Genomic DNA, 21,849 nt, shown 5'->3' with positions numbered 1-21,849 from the left:
TGCCATTTCTGCTCTCTCCTGCTGAACTGCATAATTTATTAGTGAGGCATGTATCTTTATATCACTTGGATGGTAAGAACTGTTGCAGCTTCTCCAAATGGCCCTTGCCACATCTGCTTTTTGTACCTCATAGTATGAAACTGCTAACCTCCAAGATATATGGGAAAGCCTTATCCCTCCTTACCGGGTCACAATATAGACAAGAGCCCACCATATACTTATCCCAGCCCCACTGATGGCCCTTGTAGGAGTCCAGGTTAGGTAAGGAAAGGCCTTTCCACCACCTTCATTCTCCCATCTCCTCTTCCAGGCTCTGTGATCAAACAAACCTGTCATTTCATGTGTTTGCACCTCATCACCCAGAGAACTTCCACATAACATCCAAAACACTTGGGGCAATAGATTCTTGCTCCATGTTCTTGAGTAAAAGCTGTCCAAATCACGTGGTATCAACTGCTTCAGGGTTATTTTGGTAAATTTTAACTATGGGTCATATACCATTTCATAAAACCACCTTGGAAATGGCACCAGTTTTACCTAGGAGTAATGTCCCCAAGTCACAATTCCTTCTAATATGAGCTATATGGGAAGCTATCAAACCTAGTAAAGTTTTTTCAAACAAGGCTAAAATTGGTTTTTCTCTGAGGCCTTTTCCAGAATATGAAGTCATTGGGGTGCTGGAATGTTGCATTTAGGTGATGGTGGGTCAATAAAAACTTCTATAACCTGTTGAAAATATCCCTGAAAATATTCCATTAATTTCTTAGAGTACTGAAAAAATCTCCCTTCACTAGCATTGAATCCTGTCCAGTGAACTGTCCCAAGAACATGGGCCAACCTATAACGATCTCACTTTGGGACAAAGGATATTTGTCTGATGGTGTAGATCTTAGGGCCATCGTGACCAGGAGGATTATTTTTGGCTAAGACAGACCAAGTGAACCACTCAGATAATTTAGCTAACTTTCATTTAAATAACCCATAGATCTACTCCACCTGACCAGAAAATGAGGATGGTATGGGCAATGGAGGTATTCTGATGGGAATCACTCAACACCCTTTTTTATAACGTTTCAGGTGAACTGAGTTCCAAGGTTGATTGAGAATTCAAAGGGTGCTCTCCAGGATGGATAAATACTTTCTAATAGCTTTTTTCCCTACATTTGTAGCATTCTTTTGTGAAAAGGAAATGCTTCAACCCATTCAGAGAACATGTAAACCATGAAACATATATAATTATAACCCATTGAAAGTACAGTTTGGTAAAGTCTATCTGCCAATGTCCAAATGGTACAGAAGGGAGTAGGAAAAGCTTTCAGTGATACATATATTAATGATTTTGCCTGGATTATATGGCTGGCACATAGGATTTTTATCATGTTTTGCTTTTTTAACTGCCTTATCAAGGACTGCCTGCCGGTATGATATCACGTTTTTCTTTTTTTTTTTTTTTCATATCCCATAATGGGTAATTTCATGGAGTGTTTACATGTAGTTTCTTTTAGGGACTCTGGGGCAACAAGGACACCATCCATTTCTTACCAGAGTCCACTCCAAGAATTAATTTTGTTACTAGGTTTTTTTATATAGACTTTATTGATGGCAGATGGCAAATCCTTTCAAAACAGGTCTTACAGAAACCACCAAGAGAGGCTGAGATACTCGAGTGGAAACTAAGGACCAACCTGCATTTTGCAGCCACACACTCAATTTGAAATCACTGGAGAGCACCTGATGTGGAACTTTTGGCTTCCTTAATGTTTTCTAGGTGCATTGCCCACAGGACTCCAGTGTTTGGAGGCTAGTACCAAAGGAACCACACTGCATCACAGCAATGGTCAGTTGGTAACTAGACTCAGATGCAAGTACAACACAGTTCCCTTTGCAAGGACGATGACCGTTTGAGTTAACCACATCTTGGAGAGCTTCAACCTTGGTCTGCAGAAGTGGATGATGGACCATACATGATCCAATTCCTTCATCTTTTCCTAGTCTGACTCATTCTTTACCAGGTGGAGGTGAATACTAGTAAAATCTTGAAAAGGTTGGTTGTGGTGGGGATCACCCTTGGTTTATCTGGAAGCATAAAGCAAAGCAGCATCAAGCAGCGTCCGGGACAGGGCCGCGCCTGGCTGAGCTCAGGGGGATTACAACACCGTGGGGGTGGCAACTCCAAGCCGAGTCTCCAGTGGCCCCATTTCCAGACACTGCTATGGAACTTGGACTTCATATCTGTACATCTTGGGTTCTTAGATGCCCAGCTGGGTCTTTGTGGCAACTCTTCAGAACCTCCCAGTAAGCATGAGACATGAGCAATACCACTCACTGCATGGAATACTGGCCTGCTGTCCTCGAAGCCTGGCGCCTGGAAATTACACGAGGGTGCAAAATGTGGACTGACCGTTGTGCCGGGAGACCTCGAGCTTATTTTTGTCTCGGACTAAGATGGCCTCGTTCCCATATTGTGAGTACCACATGCTTCGGCTCCTGCTCAAGTACGTCCCTGGAGGCCCAGCTTCCAGCTGCTGCTGCTGCTGCTGCCGCCAGATGAGCAAGGAGGTGTCTCGGTACTGGAGACAGGCATGGCCCTCGGACAGCGCTTCCTCTGCCAGGGGCACCCGGCCCCTCACCTCTCTTCCCAGGGCCGGGCGCCCCCTCCTGGACTGCCACCCTGCGGCAGTCCTCCAGCGCGGAAGGCTCCAGCTGCTCTGCACTAAATGACCTGATGAGGAGCTTTTCAGCTGTTGGGTCTGAGGATTCCTTATTTAAGTTAAGGGTAGACATTAGGAGTCCAGACCGTTTGTAAGCAGTAGCCTCGGGAGGGGTGGGCTGCCTGGAATCTGGAACTGTGCCTGGGAGCATTCGGAAGAGACCCGTGAGACCCACCCCTGAGGGTGGCACCAGGTAGGTGGCGCCCTGGCCACAGCGTTTCCTGGTACAGTTAACTGTGCGCGGTGTCGGGTGGGGTGGAGAGGGCTCAGGCAGCGCCTCAGTGGGGGTGCGTCGGGGGACGATAGTGATTCTGACACCATGGCTTGGGCCGTTTAACTTGGAAAGACATTCAGCATCCCGAGGGGATAAAGAGTGGACAGGACTAGACGGGAAGTGAGAGCAGCTTTTGGAACACTGTATACACTAACCTGCGCGCCGATCCTGCTGGCAAAGTAGTTCACAGCGCTGTGATATGTGTTGGGGATTTGGAACCAGCTTCTACTCCGCTTTTTCTTTTTCTCGGCTAGTCTTCATTTCCCAAAGATGAAGCCTCGCTCCGGCACTCGCGCCGCGCGGCGTAAAACCGCCGCGCCCGCCTCAGGCGGGGTTTGCTGGAGGCGGGGTCGCTGCCGGCGGGCTCCATGGCAGCGCGCAGGCGTGCCGAGCCGAGCACGGAGGAATTTTGTTATTGACACTGTTTCTCTTTTCCAAAGTCAGAAGCGTTTTGTTGGCTGTTAGCTAATTCATTTGGAGTGGTCTTATGAGATACGTTAGTCAAGGAAAAAATGTTGGTGTCTACAATTTCTTGGGTTGCTAGTTTGACACTTTATTCTTATTATATTCTTGCTCAAATCTATGAATGTGAACTGGCTTTTGTACCACTGCAGTTTTTCTTTATTTAAACCATTTTTAAGTGATTGCAATGCTTCTATTAGTTCAGATTCTTATTTACCATTTCTATTTGGTTCCTAATGACTTCAGAAAACTCCACTGTTTTCCATAAAATTTCAAAGTCATGAAATACTCCAAATGCATACCTGTAAGTATGAATATTAAAATATTTTCCTTTATTTAAACTGGACTACTTACATGTTTTACCTCAGCTTTCTAGGTTATGGTGAGGCCAGGAGCATGTTGACCTTTAATTGCTTCTATAATGGTTACCTCATAGCTTGCCTGATATTTGTTTCTGTTTTAAGAAAATACAGATCCACAAATAAGATCTACTCTAGGTTAATCAAGGGTTTTTGTTTTTGTTTTTTGGTATGTCTGAACCTAGTGGTTATAACAGAGAAACTACAATCTCACAATCTTGAGGCAAACCATCTTCAGGCAGGGGCAATACAGTGCTGGATTTAAAGTATTATTGTGGAGGATTTAGGTATTTAAAGGAGAGAATAAGATTTTATGAAAGGTCAGCCGTTGAGCTGACACATGGTGGGTTTTTCCTGAGATTAGAAAATGGCAGTGTGTGGTTCTTTCAACCACAAAGTGTGTCCTTGGACAAAATCAGCTGACTCCTCTACTAATCTGACAGCAGCAGCTACTGCCTTTAGAGCACTGTGTGTGTTCTAGCCACTGCATCCTGTTGCAGACTGGAACATGCTAGGGGTCCCATGACTCCCTTATCTCCAGTGAGTATGCTTAATGTTTGATTTTCGTAAACATTCCACAAAAATTTTAAGTGTAATTGGATGTAAGCTTGAAGTTGGAGGGCATGGAGTCTGTATGAATTCCATTTGAAGATATTTATAGAAACCTGTGGGCAGGTATTTGACCCAGTCTTGAGCTTTCAGTTTCACAAGCACGGTGAAATTGTCAGAAAGAACAAGGTTTATATAGTAACCTTACTTCTTATTTAAAGTTCTTTTTTTTTTTTCTTTTCTGAAGACAAAGCTCTGATCTGTGGCTGATTGCAAGCTCTTTCAAGAAAGCATTAGAGTAATAAAATGTAACTGACCAGGAACCTTGGTTGTTTTGCTGGCATATAACAAACAAAGAAGGCAAGGGTTTTTATTAGAACTAGACAGATGTGGGGAGAGGCTGCCATTGACTTACTCCACCTGCAATCCATTTTCTGCAAAGTGGAAATCAGAGGAGGGGGAGAAAGGGTGAACTCATAGCTGCTGTTTTGCCCCCTTTATTTGTGTTCCCCAGAATCTCTGTCCAGCAGATAAGGGCAAAATTCTTAACAGCTTAATTTGCAGAAATGTAAAAGCCAGTTATAAAATTCATTTGGAAAGGACCCCTTCATAGAATGAAGTTGAAGGACTCCCACTTCCCAACTTTAAAGCATATTTCAAAGCTACAGACTCTAAACAACAAGGTGTTTGCATAAGGATAGATATATTGAACGACAGAATCAAATTAAGAGTTCAGAAATAGACCCTCACATCTATGGCCAATAGATATTTGACTTAGATTCCAGTCTACTAAACTGGGAAAAATAGCCTTTCCAACAAATGGTGCTGGGAAAATTAGGTAACATATGCAAAAGAATGAAAAAGGACCCTTCTCACACCATATCCAAAAACTAATGCAATGCCTATCAAAATTTAAATATATGGGGAAGAGGATTTGGCTCAATGGATAGAGCATCCACCTACCACATGGGAGGTCCAGGGGTCGAACCCAGGGCCTCCTGACCCATGTGATGAGCTGGCCCACACGTAGTGCTGATATGTGCAAGGAGTGCCATGCCACACAGGGGTGTCCCCCACATAGGGGAGCCCCATGCACAAGGAGTGTGCCCCATAAGGCGAGTCACCCCACATGAAAAAAGTGCAGCCTGCCCAGAAGTGGCGCCACACACATGAAGAGCTGACGCAGCAAGATGACGCAACAAAAAGAGACACAGATTCCTGATGCCACTGAAAAGAATACAAGTGGGTGCAGAAGAACATACAGTGAATGGATACAGAGAGTAGACAACTGGGGAGGTGGGGAAGGGGAAATAAATAAATAAGTAATAAACAGTCTTAAAATTAAAAAAATAAAAAATTTAAAAAACTTGAAATATATAAACCAGGACTATAAAACCTCTAGAATAAAATGTAAGGAAGTATCATCAAGATCTTCTGGGAGGCAATGATTTCTCAAACTTTATACCCAAACACAAGCAACAAAAATAAAATAGACAAATGGAGCCTCCTCAGTGTTAAAAATCATTTGTGCATCAAAGGAATTTGTCAAGAAAATGAAAAGCAACCTACTCAAAGGGAGAATATATTTGGAAACAACATATGCAGTAACGGTTTAATATCCAGAACATATAAAAAAATCCAAGAATTAAAAATAAAAAGATAAACAACCCAAATAATAAAGGACAGAAGACAAGCAGACATTTCGCCAAAGAGAACATAGAAATGTTTTATAAGCACACAAAAAGATGCTCAAGGTCACTGGCTGTTAGGGAAATGCACATGAAAACCACAGTGAGGAATTACAGACCAATATCTCAAATGAATATAGATGAAAAATCCTCAATAAAATACTTGCAAACAGGATCCAAAAGCATATAAAAGGAATTATACACCATGATTAAGAGGGCTTTATCCCAGATATGCAAGGGTGGCTCAACACAAGAAAACCAATTAGTGTAATAAATTATTTGAAGAAGTTTATAATTTGAAGAAAAATCACATGTTCCTCTCAATAGTTGCAGAAAATTCACTTGATAAAATACAGCAGCCTTTCTCGATTAAAAAAATCCCTCCAAAAATAGGAATAGAATGAAGCTTTCTCAATATGGTAAAGTGCATATATGTAAAACCCACAGCTAGTATTGAAAGACTGAAAGGTTTCCTGCTATGACAGGAACAAGAAATGGATGCCCACTGTCCCTGTTATTATCCAATATAGTGCTAGAGTTTCTGATTAGGGTAATTAGGCTAGACACAGAAATAAAAGGCATCCAAATAGGAAAGTAAGAAGTAAACCTTTCACTATCCACTGATGACATGATCCTATATCTACAGGATCCTGAAAAATCCAGAATAAAGCTACTAGAATTAGTAGATGTGTTCAGCAAAGTTGCAGGATACTAGATTAATATGCAAAAATCAGTAACATTTCTTTACTTTGCTGATGTGCAATCTGAGGAGGAATCAGGAAAAAAATCCCTGTTTAATAGCTAATAAAACAATCAAATATTTAGAAATAAATTTAATCAAGGACAAAAAGGACCTATATTTAGAAAACTACAAAATACTGTTAAAATAAACTCAAGAAGACTTAAATAAATGGAAGGATATTCTGTGTTCATGGATTGGAAGACTCAATATCATAAAGATGTCAATTCTACCCAAACTAATTTACAGATTCAATGCAATCCCAATAAAAATCCCAAAAGCCTTTTATGCAGAAACTGAAAAGCTAATAATCAAATTTATTTGGAAGGGTAAAGGGCCCCAAATAGCCAAAAATATCTTTAAAAAGAATGAAGTGGGAGGACTCTCATTTCCAGACTTTAAAGCATATTGCTTAGCTACACTGGTTAAAAAAAAAAAAATCAACATGGTACTTGCATAAGAACAGACAGATTAACCATTGGAACAGAATTGAGAACTCAGAAATTGACCTTCACATTTATAGTCAAGTGATTTTTGGTAAGGCCACCCAGCTGGGTGAGAATAGTCTATTCAACAATTGGTGCTTGGGAACTGAATAGCTATATCCAAAAGAAAGAAAGAAGATCCATATCTCACACCTTATGCAAAAATTAAGTCAAAATGGATCAAAGACCTAAATATAAAAACAACCTCCATAAAACTCCTAGAAGAAAATATAGGAAAACATCTTCAAGATTTTGCAGCAGGTGGTAGTTTCTTAAACTTTACAGCCAAAGCACAAGCAACAAAATAAATAATAGATAAATGGGACCTCCTCAAAATTCAACACTTCCGCACCTCAAAGGGCTTTGTCAAAAGGGTGAAAAGGCAACTGATTCAATGGAAGAAAATATTTAGCAATCATATATATGATAAGGGCTTAATATCCATAATATATAAGGAGATCATACAATCCAACAATAAGACCAAATATCTGATTAAAAATGTGCAAAAGACTTGAAAAGACAACCGTCTAAAGAAGACATACAAATGGCAAAACAACACATGAAAAAAGTTCAACATCTCTAGTGATTTAGGGACATGCAAAACAAAAAATGACATTAATATATCATTTCACACTTATTAGACTAGACGCTATTAAAAAGTCAGAAAATGTTGGAAAATATGTCAAGATATAGGAATGCTTATTCACTATTGGTGAAAATGTAGAATGATACAGCCACTGTGGAAGACTGGCAGGTTCTAAGGAAGTTGGTTATAGACTTGCCATAGGTCTCAGCAATACTGTTACTATGTATATACCCAGAAGAACTGAGAACAGTGACACAGACATCTGCACACTCATGTTCATAGCAGTGTTATTCGCAATAGCTAAAAGTTGTAAAACACCCAGGTGTCCATCAACTGATGAATGGATAAATTGTGGAGTATATACACAATGGATTATTTTGCAGTGCTAAGAAGAAATGAACTTGTGAAACATATGACAACATGGATAAACCAGGAGGACATTATGTTGAGTGAAGCAAGCCAGACAGAAAAGAACAAATATTGTATGATTGCCCTATTATGAACTAAATATATGATGTGAAAAATAATTATGTGAAAATCAATATGAGTAAAATTTCACATATGAGGCCATTTTTCTTTGAAGTTGAACAAATGTTAACTACAAAATGTTAACATCAGAAGAAAAAAGAACATTATACTAAGTGAAGAGTACTGCATATTGTATGATTTCATTTATATGAAATGTAAATGTAAATCAATTTATAAAAATGAAATTAGATTAGTGGTTATGTAGTGCTAAGGAAAAGAATGCTTAGGGGTGTGGAATCTTTCTTTTTGGAATAATGAAATTTTTCTAAAGTTTGTGAGATGATGAATGTACAACATTTTGATTACACTAAAAGCCATTTATTATATACTTTGAATAGATCATGTGGTATTTGAATATATCTCAATAAAACTGCTTAATAAAAAATAAATAATTGTGCAAGAATAACCAGAAATAGAAGTTCTGTATAGCAGGGGAAATAGAGAGATTGAGATATGAGGAGTTTTCTGGTTTGATTGCTTTCATTATTGTTATTATTATTATTACTATTGAAATAATGACAATCTTAATAATTATGGAATTTATGAACACACAACTCTGTGATTATACCAAATACTATTGATTATACATTTTGGGAAAATTGCCTGCTTTAGTAATATTTACCAACAAAATTGATTTGTTTAAAAAAAGCACAATAAGGGGAATAGATGTGGCTCAAGTGGTTGAGTGCCCACTTTCCACATTGGAAGTCCCAGTTTGGTTCTTGGTGCTTTCTAAAAACAAATTTAAAAAACAGGATGCAAAAGAAAGAGAAAAAACAACTCAGGAAAGCCGATGAGGCTCACCCAGTCCAGTATGTAAGGGGGAAAAACCTAGAGTAAATAACAGATAATAGAACCATTTTAAAACTCTTTCAGTATTTGTAACAAAGGCAACTATTGTTAAAATATAATACAATTACTTTTAAAGAGTACTAGCAACAAATGATCCATACCAATGCAAGGTGTTCGTGGTAGGGTAGTGCACAGAAATTCTTTATTTTGTGCATGATTGATTTGTAAACTCACAATTCTGTAATAAATATTTGTGTACCTATTTTATTTTTGTCATGTGAATTCACTTTTGTTTTAAGAGTAATGTAAGTACATAAAAATAATGATAAATCTATGAGTTTGTATATATGTTATCTAAAGACAATAACTATCATGTATATTGAAAACTTGGGTGACGGGTACAGGAAACATGTTTATGTATATGGACAATAGTTAACATTTTAATTCTAATAATATTGTTTTACAATTGTACAAAGACATGAAATTAATGCAAACACTTGATAGTGGGAATAACGCCTTGTGGGGGGGGTTATATCAGAACACTGTTCTTTCTGTTTGATTTTTCTGTAAATTATAGTACTCTAATTTGTAAAATGTGGGAAAAGGACTTGGCCCAGTGGTTAGGGCGTCCGTCTACCACATGGGAGGTCCGCGGTTCAAACCCCGGGCCTCCTTGACCCGTGTGGAGCTGGCCCATGCGCAGTGCTGATGCGTGCAAGGAGTGCCGTGCCATGCAAGGGTGTTCCCCGAGTAGGGGAGCCCCATGTGCAAAGAGTGCGCCCTGTAAGGAGAGCTGCCCAGCGTGAAAGAAAGTGCAGCCTGCCCAGGAATGGCGCCGCCCACACTTCCCGCGCTGCTGACGACAACAGAAGCAGACAAAGAAACAAGACACAGCAAATAGACATAGAAAACAGACACGCGGCGGGGGGGGGGGGGGGGGGGATTAAATAAAATAAATAAATCTTTAAAAATAATAATAATAATTTGTAAAATGTAACAGAGGACAAAGAGAACACTATATACTGATAAAGCGGTTATTTCAAAGAGACTTAATTACAAACAAATATGCATCTAACCTCCTCAAAGTACATGAAGCTAATATTGTCAGACTTAAAGGATAAATACTTGGCGGCAGACTTGGCCCAGTGGTTAGGGTGCCTGTCTACCACAGGGGAGGTCTGCAGTCACAGGGGAGGTCTGCAGTCACAGGGGAGGTCTGCAGTTCAAACCCCGGGCCTCCTTGACTCTCCTTGACCCTTGTGCAGCTGGCCCACATGCAGGAGTGCCCTGCCACGCATGGGTGTCCCCCACGTAGGGGAGCCCCACGTGCAAGGAGTGCGCCCCATAAGGCGAGTCACCCAGCACGAAAGAAAGTGCAGCCTGCCCAGGAATGGTGCCACACATGGAGAGCTGACACAACAAAAAAGAAACAGATTCTCGTGCCACTGAGAACAACAGAAGCGGACAAAAGAAGACGCAGCAAATAGACACAGAGAACAGACAACTGGGGGAGGGGGGAGGGGGAGGGGGAGAAAAATAAATAAATAAATCTTTTTTTAAAAAAAGATAAATAGATGGTTCTAAGTAATAGTAGATTTCAATATACCATTTTCAATAATGGATGGAACATTGAGACAGAAAATCAATAAAGAAACAGAAGGTTTAACTAATACACAAATGTAAAATGTACATAAGAGCAAACACTTCATGTGAGGATATATGGGAATGCTGTACTTTCTGCATTCATTTTCTGTAAATGGACAAATGCTCCAATTAAAAGGAATACCATAATTAGTTGCTGAAAATAAACTTTGAGTTTCATATGAAAAATAGATTTTAGAAAATCTTGTATTCTACACATGAGCTTGAGAACTTCCCAATACTTAAAAATATGTCTGTGAGAATTGCTGGTGATTTTAATAAATGGTTTGTTTTGGTATTGTAAAATGAAATAGGTCATATCTGTAAGATTTGCATCACTCTGTGAGCTAATATTTTTCAGATGAACACTATTTGATGTTATAGAATCATTCATGGTTAAAACCCACTGAAATAGCTAAATATGCAAAGGCTTTAATTCTGGTAGAATACGAAATTTATTAATATGGTTTAAGCTTCCAAACTTCTTTCAGAAATAACCATGTGTTGATATTTTGTGTAAAAAAATTATTATTAAAGAAGAATATACATGATTATCTTAAAGCATTAGTCAGATACCCCTTTTTTCTAACCATGTATCTGTGGAGGGCAATATTTTCTTCATATTCTTCAAACAAACCAATATATTGGATTTGAATGAATGAAAGAGCATGTAGGAGAATTCACCTATCTTCCAGTAAACTGGAATTAGAGATTTTCAAAATGATTATTCCATTTCTCTTGTTTTATTTAATTTTGGTTTTGGGAAATAATATATTTTTGAAATATGTTAATAAAGGATACTTGACAGTAGATTGATTTGTTATGAAAAATTAAGATCTTATTTAAACAACAAATTTTTATTTTAATAATTGCATAACTATTTAAACATGTATCACTTTTAATTCTTACTATGTTAATTTTCCATGAATACACGTTTTTAATGATTTTCAATAGTTCATTAGAATGTAAAAAGGTCCTGGAATAAAAAAACAAACATAAGAACAGATGAATTATATAAATTCTATTAAATTGTGCTCTCCAGTATTTTAAATAGCTTTAGATGGTATCAAGTTTTATTTATTTTGCCTAATATTACCATCTTTGGGGTGTTATATATCTATGACTATGAAGATACAGCTCTTAATTAGATGCCTGGTCATCATGCTTCTTCACACTCTTCTCCAGATATCAAATCTGCCCAGTTTCCTATGTACCTTGATCTATCTTATATTATTCTTGTCATATCAGGGAATTATTGTAGCCTCTCTCAAATGGAGAAATCCTTCAGTTTTGCATTTTTGTCTAAAATACTCAGGAAGACTGATAACATGAAGTTATTATGGAAATAGGTAAAGATCTGAGGAGGCATTTAAAACCCTTGCTGAGCATTCCCACTCTTTTGAAGCCAAAAATTTCCTGTCCTAAGTAAAGTGGAATTTCTGCTTTCATTGATTAACTTTTCTAATCACCAAATATTCCCTACCAAATTTCATTCATAATTATGTTGATTTCCTGTAGTGGTGGTATGTGGACACTTCGATTTTTCAGCCTTCATTTCTAAGACTTTCCTCAGAGCTCCTCAGCCTCTCCCATCTTCTGAAACACTCCTGATTGGCAGCTATTTAGTGAATTTTTTACCATAACCATTTTCTCCAAAAATGAAGTTGTTTAATGTTGCTTTGTGAAAATATCACTTATTCTTTACATGTTTACATGTGATACTTTGCTAGGGTAAAAATGTATGTATTTATAGACTGACACTCTAAGATTGGCTTAAATCTAAGGTGAATTGCTGAATTTTTCAATGAAATGAAATGCTTTTTACTACAGGCAATACGTATATTAGGAAAAATGTCTTAAATGATCTGAAGCATTTCAACATAAAGAAGAGTTCCAGCTTTATTGTGATTTAATCCCCAGCAGAATTTATTCCATCTTAAAGAGGATATTTTATAATATGATCATGTATATTTTTTCCTTAGAATTTATGATGCTTTAGTTGTATGCCTATTATTGTCCCCATATGCAACCTCTTATTTCATATTTTATAAATACCTTACTTTTTCTTAGCACAAGTCAAATAAATGCAGAATTGTTGAGGCTATCATTTTAAATTGGAGACCAAAATAGAAAATTTTACAAAATCACAGAATAAATGCCATGCATTTCTTAACATAAACAATAATCATTGGTTTTGTATAAGGAAATTTAGAGATTGAATTATAAGGCAGACTGTTTCACATAAGCAAATTTTGCAAATATGCATTTGATATCTGACAGTATAATTAAATTCAATGGTGTGATATATAGTTGGAAGTTATCATTAATCCAATATATACATTATACTTATGTGCTATTTCTTTATCAAAACATCAAATGGCTTCAAATTAAATGCAGCTCAGCTCACTTCTGATGCTTTAAAACTATAGACATTCAGTTGCTCTTTTATATTATTGTCTTACATTAAGTCTTCATAATATCCCACACATGCTAAATTCTTTTTTCACCTTGTATGGCACATCCACGAACTTAGAAAATACAGTTCTAAAAGCAGCTGCACTTTTTTCCCTCTAAGTACCCTTATCTTGGTATTAATGTTGAAACATTGTTAAGAGTTTTCAAGCTTTCTCTCTCATAATGTTCTTATAGTCTTTCTGGTCCCAAAATGTACTCTTATTGTTGGGGGGAGTGGAGGGGAGGCAGCCTTACTAACCGTGGTTCTTTGAATGGGGGATGCGTGGCAGGGCACTCCTTATGTACGGCAGCTCTGCAGGTGGGCCAGCTTACCACACAGGTCAAGAGGCCTGGGTATTGAACCCTGGACCCTCCATATGGTAGACGGAAGCTCTAGCAGTTGAGCCCTATCTGCTTCCCGCCATTTTCTTGAATTTAATAACTACTGGTCAATATTTGCCTGTTTTGTGTTGTGTTGATAATTTAAAATAGTATATGATTTGTCTTCCCCTTATAATATTAATTCAGGCCCTTATAAAATAAAATTTTATTGAGGTTGCATGATTTATTGATATATTGTAATGTAAATAATTAACTTGTCCTAAGCACCATTACAAATTTATCTAATCTCAAGGAAATAGCAAAGAATCCTTAATAATCAGAAGTTAAGAAAACTTGGCTCTCTGCACGTTGAAGTCACTAATTCCCCAGAGCTCCTGAGTTATGACACATAAGTGTCCTTCTTAAAGAATACTCATGTTTGTAAAGAATCTAGAAGCACAATTATTCCTATGATTACAGGTAAACACGAGATTCCCTGAGAAGTCATTCCCTGAATTTTAGTCTGGGAAGAATGAGATAGATTAACAATTTTTATAAAGTCTATATACCTGAGCAAAAGTATTGTTCATGTTATGGGAGATAAACTTGTTTCCTCATTTCTCTGGTATACTTCTATGCTTTAACTTATGTATTTCTTTGAAATGGTTAATGAAAAATTCACTGAGATGTATCTCAAGGTCATTAGCATACTTTATTTTTGTTCCATGTATAAATTAATGCTCATATAGAGTTTGAATGTTTTATAATTTGGTTTTTATAGGTGATTAGTTTGAAAAATGGTACCTGATATTTTACAAATACTGAAAGTAAAATGCTACATAAGTTGCCAAGCTATTGAACTAGAACAACGATTATTAATTAAATATATTTGAACTGGAATAAATGTTTACCCAAGAAATTCAGAGGCAGAAGGTAGTTAGCATAGCTTTTCATGGAAATCAACCCCTATAATAAAAAGCAGACCTAAATATATCAATGGATAGGTTGAGATAGTCAGTGAGGTTTTTATTTATGAAGAACTTCTAATATTATTTGTAAGATATTAGGAATAAGATACACTCTATATAGATCTTTATTATATATACTTATTTCATGTGTTTAACAACTGATGAATGCAACGGACTTGGCCCAGTGGTTCGGGCATCCATCTACCACATGGGAGGTCCGCAGTTCAAACCCTGGGCCTCCTTGACCCATGTGGAACTGGCCCATGCACAGTGCTGATGTGCACAAGGAGTGCCATGCCACGCAAGGGTGTCCCCCGTGTAGCGGAGCCCCACTTGCAAGGAGTGCACCCCGAAAGGAGAGCCGCCCAGTGTGAAAGAAAATGCAGCCTGCCCAGGAATGGTGGTACACACACGGAGAGCTGACACAACAAGATGATGAAACAGAAAGAAATACAGATTCCTGTGCTGCTGACAACAACAGAAGCAGACAAAGAAGATGCAGCAAATAAACACAGAGAACAGACAACAGGGGTGGGGGGGCGGGGAAGGGGAGAGAAATAAATAAATAATTTTTTTAAAAAACAACAATTGATGAGGGATAAGTGTTTAAGTATTTCCACTACTTAAAATTGTGAAGAAAATAATTTCTAAATTTCCTTTATAAAATAAGGAGCAGAAATAAACCCTGAAATATCTCTCCCTCTTATTCCTAAGGCTATGCATTTAACCATTATGATGCATTCTGAACTACAAGATACATGATAAATGTAGCATAAGGATACTTGGGAATTTGTAAAGAAAAAGTAGAAAAATGCAATCTAAAGACATGCAGGATCGGGAAGCAGATTTGGCCCAGTGGTTAAGGTGTCTGTCTACCACATGGGAGGTCTGCAGTTCAAACCCTGGGCCGGGCCTCCTTGACCCGTGTGGAGCTGGCTCATTCACAGTGCTGATGCGTGCAAGGAGTGCCCTGCCACGCTGAGGTGACCCCTGCGTAGAGGAGCCCCACGCGCAAGGAGTGCGCCCCGTAAGGAGAGCTGCCCATCATGGAAGAAAGCGCAGCCTGACCAGGAATGGCACCGCACACACAGAGAGCTGACACAAGATGATGCAACCAAAAGAAACACAGATTCCCGTGCCACTGACAACAGAAGCGGACAAAAGAACATGCAGCAAATAGACACAGAGAACAGACAACTGGGGTGGGGGAAGGAAGGGAGAGGATGGGAGAGAAATAAATAAAATAAGTAAAATCTTAAAAAAAAAGACATTTAGGATAGGAATGAAACTTCTAAGGATAAATAACAATGCATGGTTTGATAAAGGAAACTTAAAAATCATCTGGAACTTTTGTTATGTTTAATAAATAACACTTTAGTTAAATATTATCCATGTAACCACTGAGTATTATTTAAATATTTAAATAAATCTCTATTTAACAGACATTCTCTTCTTCATTTTCATATATTGAGGATGATTAGAAGAAATATTTATAATAAAAAGATTATAATAAAAAATAGAAAAAGTTTGCCGAAGTATTTTTCAAAAGAGCTAGAAATTAATATGAATATAATTAAAACATAGTTATTACATACATAAAAGTCTAACCATTGTGTATGATTTTATAATTACAAATGGATTATATATATATTTAGAATAAATACACAGATTCTAATATTTTTATTCTTACTACCCCTCTCTTCCTTTTTTTGCACATAAAAAAATAATAGTTCTGAAATGAGATGCCTCAAGGTAATTAGTTTTACAATTGGAAGGATAATTAAGATTGAAATAATATTTATGCTTTGGTATGTTTCAAGACAAGCAAAAGTAAAATGGTTGTGGCTATAATTGTTATTGTGAGGGAGGAGATTTCAGTAAAAACATGTAGGTGAGATGCTTGGATGAAATTTGGGTCTCCATCAACTATTGGAATTCATGACTGATGAAATGCATTGCGACTGATGAAAGGAATCCTCTGTGGAGGAGTGATTTAAGATGGAATTATTTTCTTAGATACTGTGTGGATTATAAGGAAATTACAAAGAAAGGAAGGTAACTGTGGTAAACACTGCAACAGCAGCACTGCAACCTGGAATCAAAAGAATTAAATCTTTAATTGATGTTGCTGTTTAGGAGGAAAACAAGTGCTCACATTGTCTTATACAACAACTGAAATGAAAGAGTAGTGATGCCTGATCCATCTGGTCACCACCATTAAAACCATTCTGAGAAGACCCTCAGAAGCATTCATTAATATGGTACAGAAACTGATTTTAAATCAACTGGCCTAAGTTTAGGAGACATAAGCAAATATCCAAGTCACCTAGTGCAGGAAGACAATCACAGTACAGTGTTCAGACAAATGGGCTTATGCAGAGAATCTGCTAGAGAGCATATCTAAGATGACCATTTGCTGATGAAGGAAATGACAAAACAATCCTTGCATATGTCCAGGTCGACAATGAAAAGATATTTTACTGAAATAGCATAAATGACTCAATAACTGAAAGGATTATGAGCCTCCTTTTAGATCATTCAATGTATGGATTATCTGATCCTATGAATGTTTAAATTAACATAAAAGAGTTAGGAAAGTAAGTGAAAAGTGAAATATGTGTAATTATTGGTTTCTAAACACTTGTGTTCATTTCTCTATGCTGAATTCTTCATGAGAAATCACATAATGATACCAAGGGTGACATTTTATTTGGGAGTAATAGGGATTATCTGTAATGATTTTTTAGTAAATTCTTATTTTATACTTTGACTATAGGGAGATGGAAACATATTAGGGAATATGGACAATCTCACTATTTTCATAGAATTCCTTCTCATGGATATCTCAACAACCCAAGAGTTCCAAGTCCTGCAAGGTCTGATGTTCCTAATGATATATATGGGAGCCCTGACTGGGAATCTTCTAACTGTATTGTCATGGTAGGTGATCCACATTTACATCATCCAATGTACTTTTCTATAGGCAATTTATCCCTCATAGACCTTTGTTGCATTTCAGTTCCTGTGCCCACAATGATTGTGAATTCACTGACAGGTACTAAGTCAATATCTCTTCCAAGATGTGCCACCCAGATTTTCTTGGTACTCTTCCTTGTACACATAAACTTAGCCTTCCTGGTGGTGATGCCCTGTGTTGCTATGTTTCCATTTGCCACACTTTGCACTATGGGCTCACCATGACCACACATCTGTGCACACAGGCAGCTGGTGGCTCATGGGCAAGTGTGTTGTTGTTTCCTGGTGTCCACATAGACATCATGTTCAAGCTTCCATTCACAGAGTCCAAAATGATCCATCAATATTTTTGTGATATACCTCAAATTTTGAGGATCTCATCTCTAGATGTTCAGTTTTCTGACTCAATGGCCTTAGTGTTAAGTGTTCATATTGCATTAGTATATTCTTTTTTTATGATTAAGTCACATATTGATATATTTTCAATGGTGCTCAGGATGCATTCTCTGGAAGCCTGTAACAAAGCCCTTTCTGCCTGTACCCCACAGTTGGCAGTTCTCACTTTGTTCATCATTTCTGGGGTTAATGCTACCTTTGGTCCCATTGCAAATAAAGCTTCTCTTAAAAATCTTCTCATGGCCATGCTCTATACCACGGTGCCCCCATTCACAAACCCCATAATCTATAGTCTGAGAAAAAGAGAGATTAACACTGCTCTATGCAAAATGTTCAACAGATATTTAAAGTTTCCAAGCAGGATTTTTCTTGATTAAACAATTCTAAAAATTATTTGAATCAAGTTTAATTTGTACATGATATATGTTCTAAATTTGAATCTACCCATAATAACTATCTGGGGTTTTGTACTCTGCATATATTTTGTTGTTTCAAATGCTTCATATGTTTAATTTGCTGTTTCACATGCCAGCTATATATATGCTTCTAATTTTTTCAACTCTATGCATTTGTGTAATTCACACATTCTCATGGAAAAGATATTCCACATTGCTGAAAGTGTTTTGAATAACATTTTGGATATCATTGTGTGATGTCAAAGAATAATAACTTTAGAGAAAACCATGGGTGAGTGTTATAAGTGCCAACACATTTGAGACAACTTCAAGTTATAGAATGCTGCTACCATAAAAGGGAATATTGAAAGTTTTGAATAAGAAAATTCAATTAAAACTACCCTCTTTGCATTCACCTTTCTACAATGTCTGCATAAAATAATAAGATGATTAAAATTGAGCACAAATGCAGAATTAAAGACACAACTGCAGAATTAAGGACACAACATGATACAGCACTGATATGTTAAAGCTGCATCCCCCATTCAAAAGTGGACATAAAACCAGGACTGCAAACAGAATATTACTTGGAATCTTTTCTCTCCCTGTGATCTTCCTGAATAGGTGCATGCCTAGCTTAATGCATTCAATATTTCTGCATGATGAACAGCAAGTAGCTATCAAGTGTAATGAAAGGTAGCTATTAGTGGCATAGTACTTGAAGAATGTCTATTCATTATACGATATACTTTTACCACCAAAAAAGATATAAAAATATCACCTCTCAATATGGAAATAGTTTTATTTTTATGTGTTTCAGAGGATGAACAAACATTCTGATGGTAAAGTAAATTGTTGGAGATTTGGACCCAAAGGGTATCAGGAATGAAAGAAAGAGAAAAGGGAGAAGGAAACAAAGAGAAAGAAAGAGCAAAAAAGAAAGAAAGAATGAGAGAGCTGAGATCAGGGGGTCTGTGAGTAATAACTTCTCAGACAACTTTATTGTTTACAAGGGGCTCTCTATATACCCCAGTCTACATGATAACAAGCAGGAACGTGTAGCCTACATGACAACTAGCAGTAACACATAGCCTACATGACAACAAACAGCAACATGCAGTTAACTATCAGCATTGCCCATAATCTAAGGAATTTTAAAAAATCTTATCTCAAGGTACAAAGTCTAAGTGTTCTATTCACTACAAAAGGTATGTGCTCATCTTTTCTTTCAGCCTTTAACAGCTTCATCCCATTTGCAGGGAGCTCTTAATTACCGCATTCCTTAGGTTTCAAGCATAGCCATGGAGACAGCATGTCTCTCCTTGTGAGGCCACTGTGCCTCAGTTTCCAACAGTAAATAACCTTTTGAAATCTCAGAATTGAACCTGTGAAAGCTGTAGCTGTTTTTTACTTAGAATCCCTATCTAGCAAACTTTCAGCCTTAAAGAATTAATAGTTATTTAATTTCAGCTTTCATCCTGCAACTGGTAAAATGCAGTGGGCTTATAATTCAATGTTATTCAAGTACAAGCAAATAATACATACCAATAACCTATTGTCATAAAAAAATAATAATCCAGGTTTTGCACAATATGGTGGAGTCAGACATTTCAGCTCTCTATAACCCCACAGAACCTTGGAACAATTAGCAAAATGGGACAGAAATACCTTTATAAAACTCCAGAAAACAGTTAAAGCATTGCAGCAGGATGAGTGAGGAACCAAGTAAAAGCCATGTAAAAACTGGTGAGATCTCATGGCACCTTGGCCAGTCCCTTGCTCACTCTTCACTGACTAGACATGGGGCCAGCCTGAACTCCTAGTTTTGATCCCTAGTCCTGGTTCTGGAGGGAGCACAGTAACCAGTGTGCAAATACAGGGAGCATGTATGTCTGGACTAATCTGTCTAGTGGTGGCCTGAGAATTCTCCATCTCCTAACTGTTTCCTGCATTTGGAGGCAATACAGAATGCTCTTTGCCTACAGGATGCTTTGAAAGGGCAGTCCAATTTTGCTGCCTGGGGAAAGGGATTGCTGGCTGTAGTGCCTGAGACTGTGAGGAAACTGTTTCCTATGGAAAATGGACAATTATATCCCTGCAAATGGGAAAACACCCATGCTCAAGGCAAGATACATGCCCAGGAAGCACCAGGACAGTCCTATTATTTGAGCTTAAGTTATTCTTTACAGATGTTACATGGATAAGCTCTAAAGGAGAATACTTATACAAGTCAATATGCATAGACTAAGAAAGATGTTTAAGTTTTTCATTTTTCTGTTTTTGATAATTACATTCAAGGAATGTCATGATACTATGTATATATATAGTCTTAAGGAACAGATGTATCAGAGTCTGAATTCCAACAATAGCAAACATATTTCAAAATGTCCAGGTTTCAAACAAAATTACCATAGACACAGGGAAATGGAAATTGGTATCTCAGGCAAAGGAGATTAAAATATAAGCAACCATGAAGGAGTGTGAATTTTAATATTTTGACAATGCTCTTTAATCATTAGTTTAAAAAGTTTAAAAACAATGCAAGTTATTGGTGGTAGAGTGAGATGTTATATATGTTTGCTTGATGTTATATATGTTTGTTTTGTAAGTTAACAACTATTATACACTTATTTTTTTAAAAATACTGGTTCTAGAGCAAATACCTTTTTTTAAAAGATTTATTTATTTTATTTATTTCTCTCCCCTTTCCCCCCCTGCCCCAGTTGTCTGTTCTCTGTGTCTATTTGCCGTGTGTTCTTCTTTGTCCGCTTCTGTTCTTGTCAGCAGCATGGGAATCTGTTTCTTGTTTTGTTGCATCATCTTGTGTCAGCTCTCCATGTGTGCAGCGCCATTCCTGGGCAGGCTGAACTTTCTTTCATGCTGGGCAGCTCTCCTTTTTGGGGTGCACTCATTGCACATGGGGCTCCCCTCTGCGGGGGACACCCCAGCGTGGCATGGCACTCCTTGCGCACATCAGCACTGCACATGGTCCAGCTCCACACAAGTCAAGGGAGGCCTGGAGTTTGAACCATGGACCTCCCATGTGGTAGACGGACACCCTAATCATTTGGCCAAGTCTGCTTCCCCACTTATTGTTTATGTATGTTTTTGTATGAGTGATATATTTCCATAAATTAAAAAAAAAAGAATTTTAGACCCTTTGTTTAAGTGGCCAAAAATAGAAAAATCTTGCGTTTTGCTCATAATGCATACCCATTGAGTTTTGGTTATCTAAACCTTTAATTTTAATAGAGTGTGATTAAGGTAGATTGAATTATACTTCACCTTTTAGTAGCCCCCCTTATATTATGAGATTGCCCCAATTTCCCAGGAATATAAAGCTAGACCACGTATCAGACTTTTTCACACTAAGTGACAAATGAAGGAATAGTGTGGATTAAATACAGTATTATGCTTTGCCAAATCTGTTATATTTGATATTTGGGTTGATGAATCTCTACTAGCCCAGTTTCTAGAGTAAAGGGCAAGTCCAACAAAAAATAGACAGGAATACAAAATAAGAAA

Source organism: Dasypus novemcinctus, chromosome 22, assembly GCF_030445035.2.
Source record: "Dasypus novemcinctus isolate mDasNov1 chromosome 22, mDasNov1.1.hap2, whole genome shotgun sequence".
Lineage (NCBI taxonomy): Eukaryota > Metazoa > Chordata > Mammalia > Cingulata > Dasypodidae > Dasypus > Dasypus novemcinctus.
The sequence above is the reverse complement of the archived record's forward strand: the minus strand, read 5'-3'. Positions refer to the sequence as shown.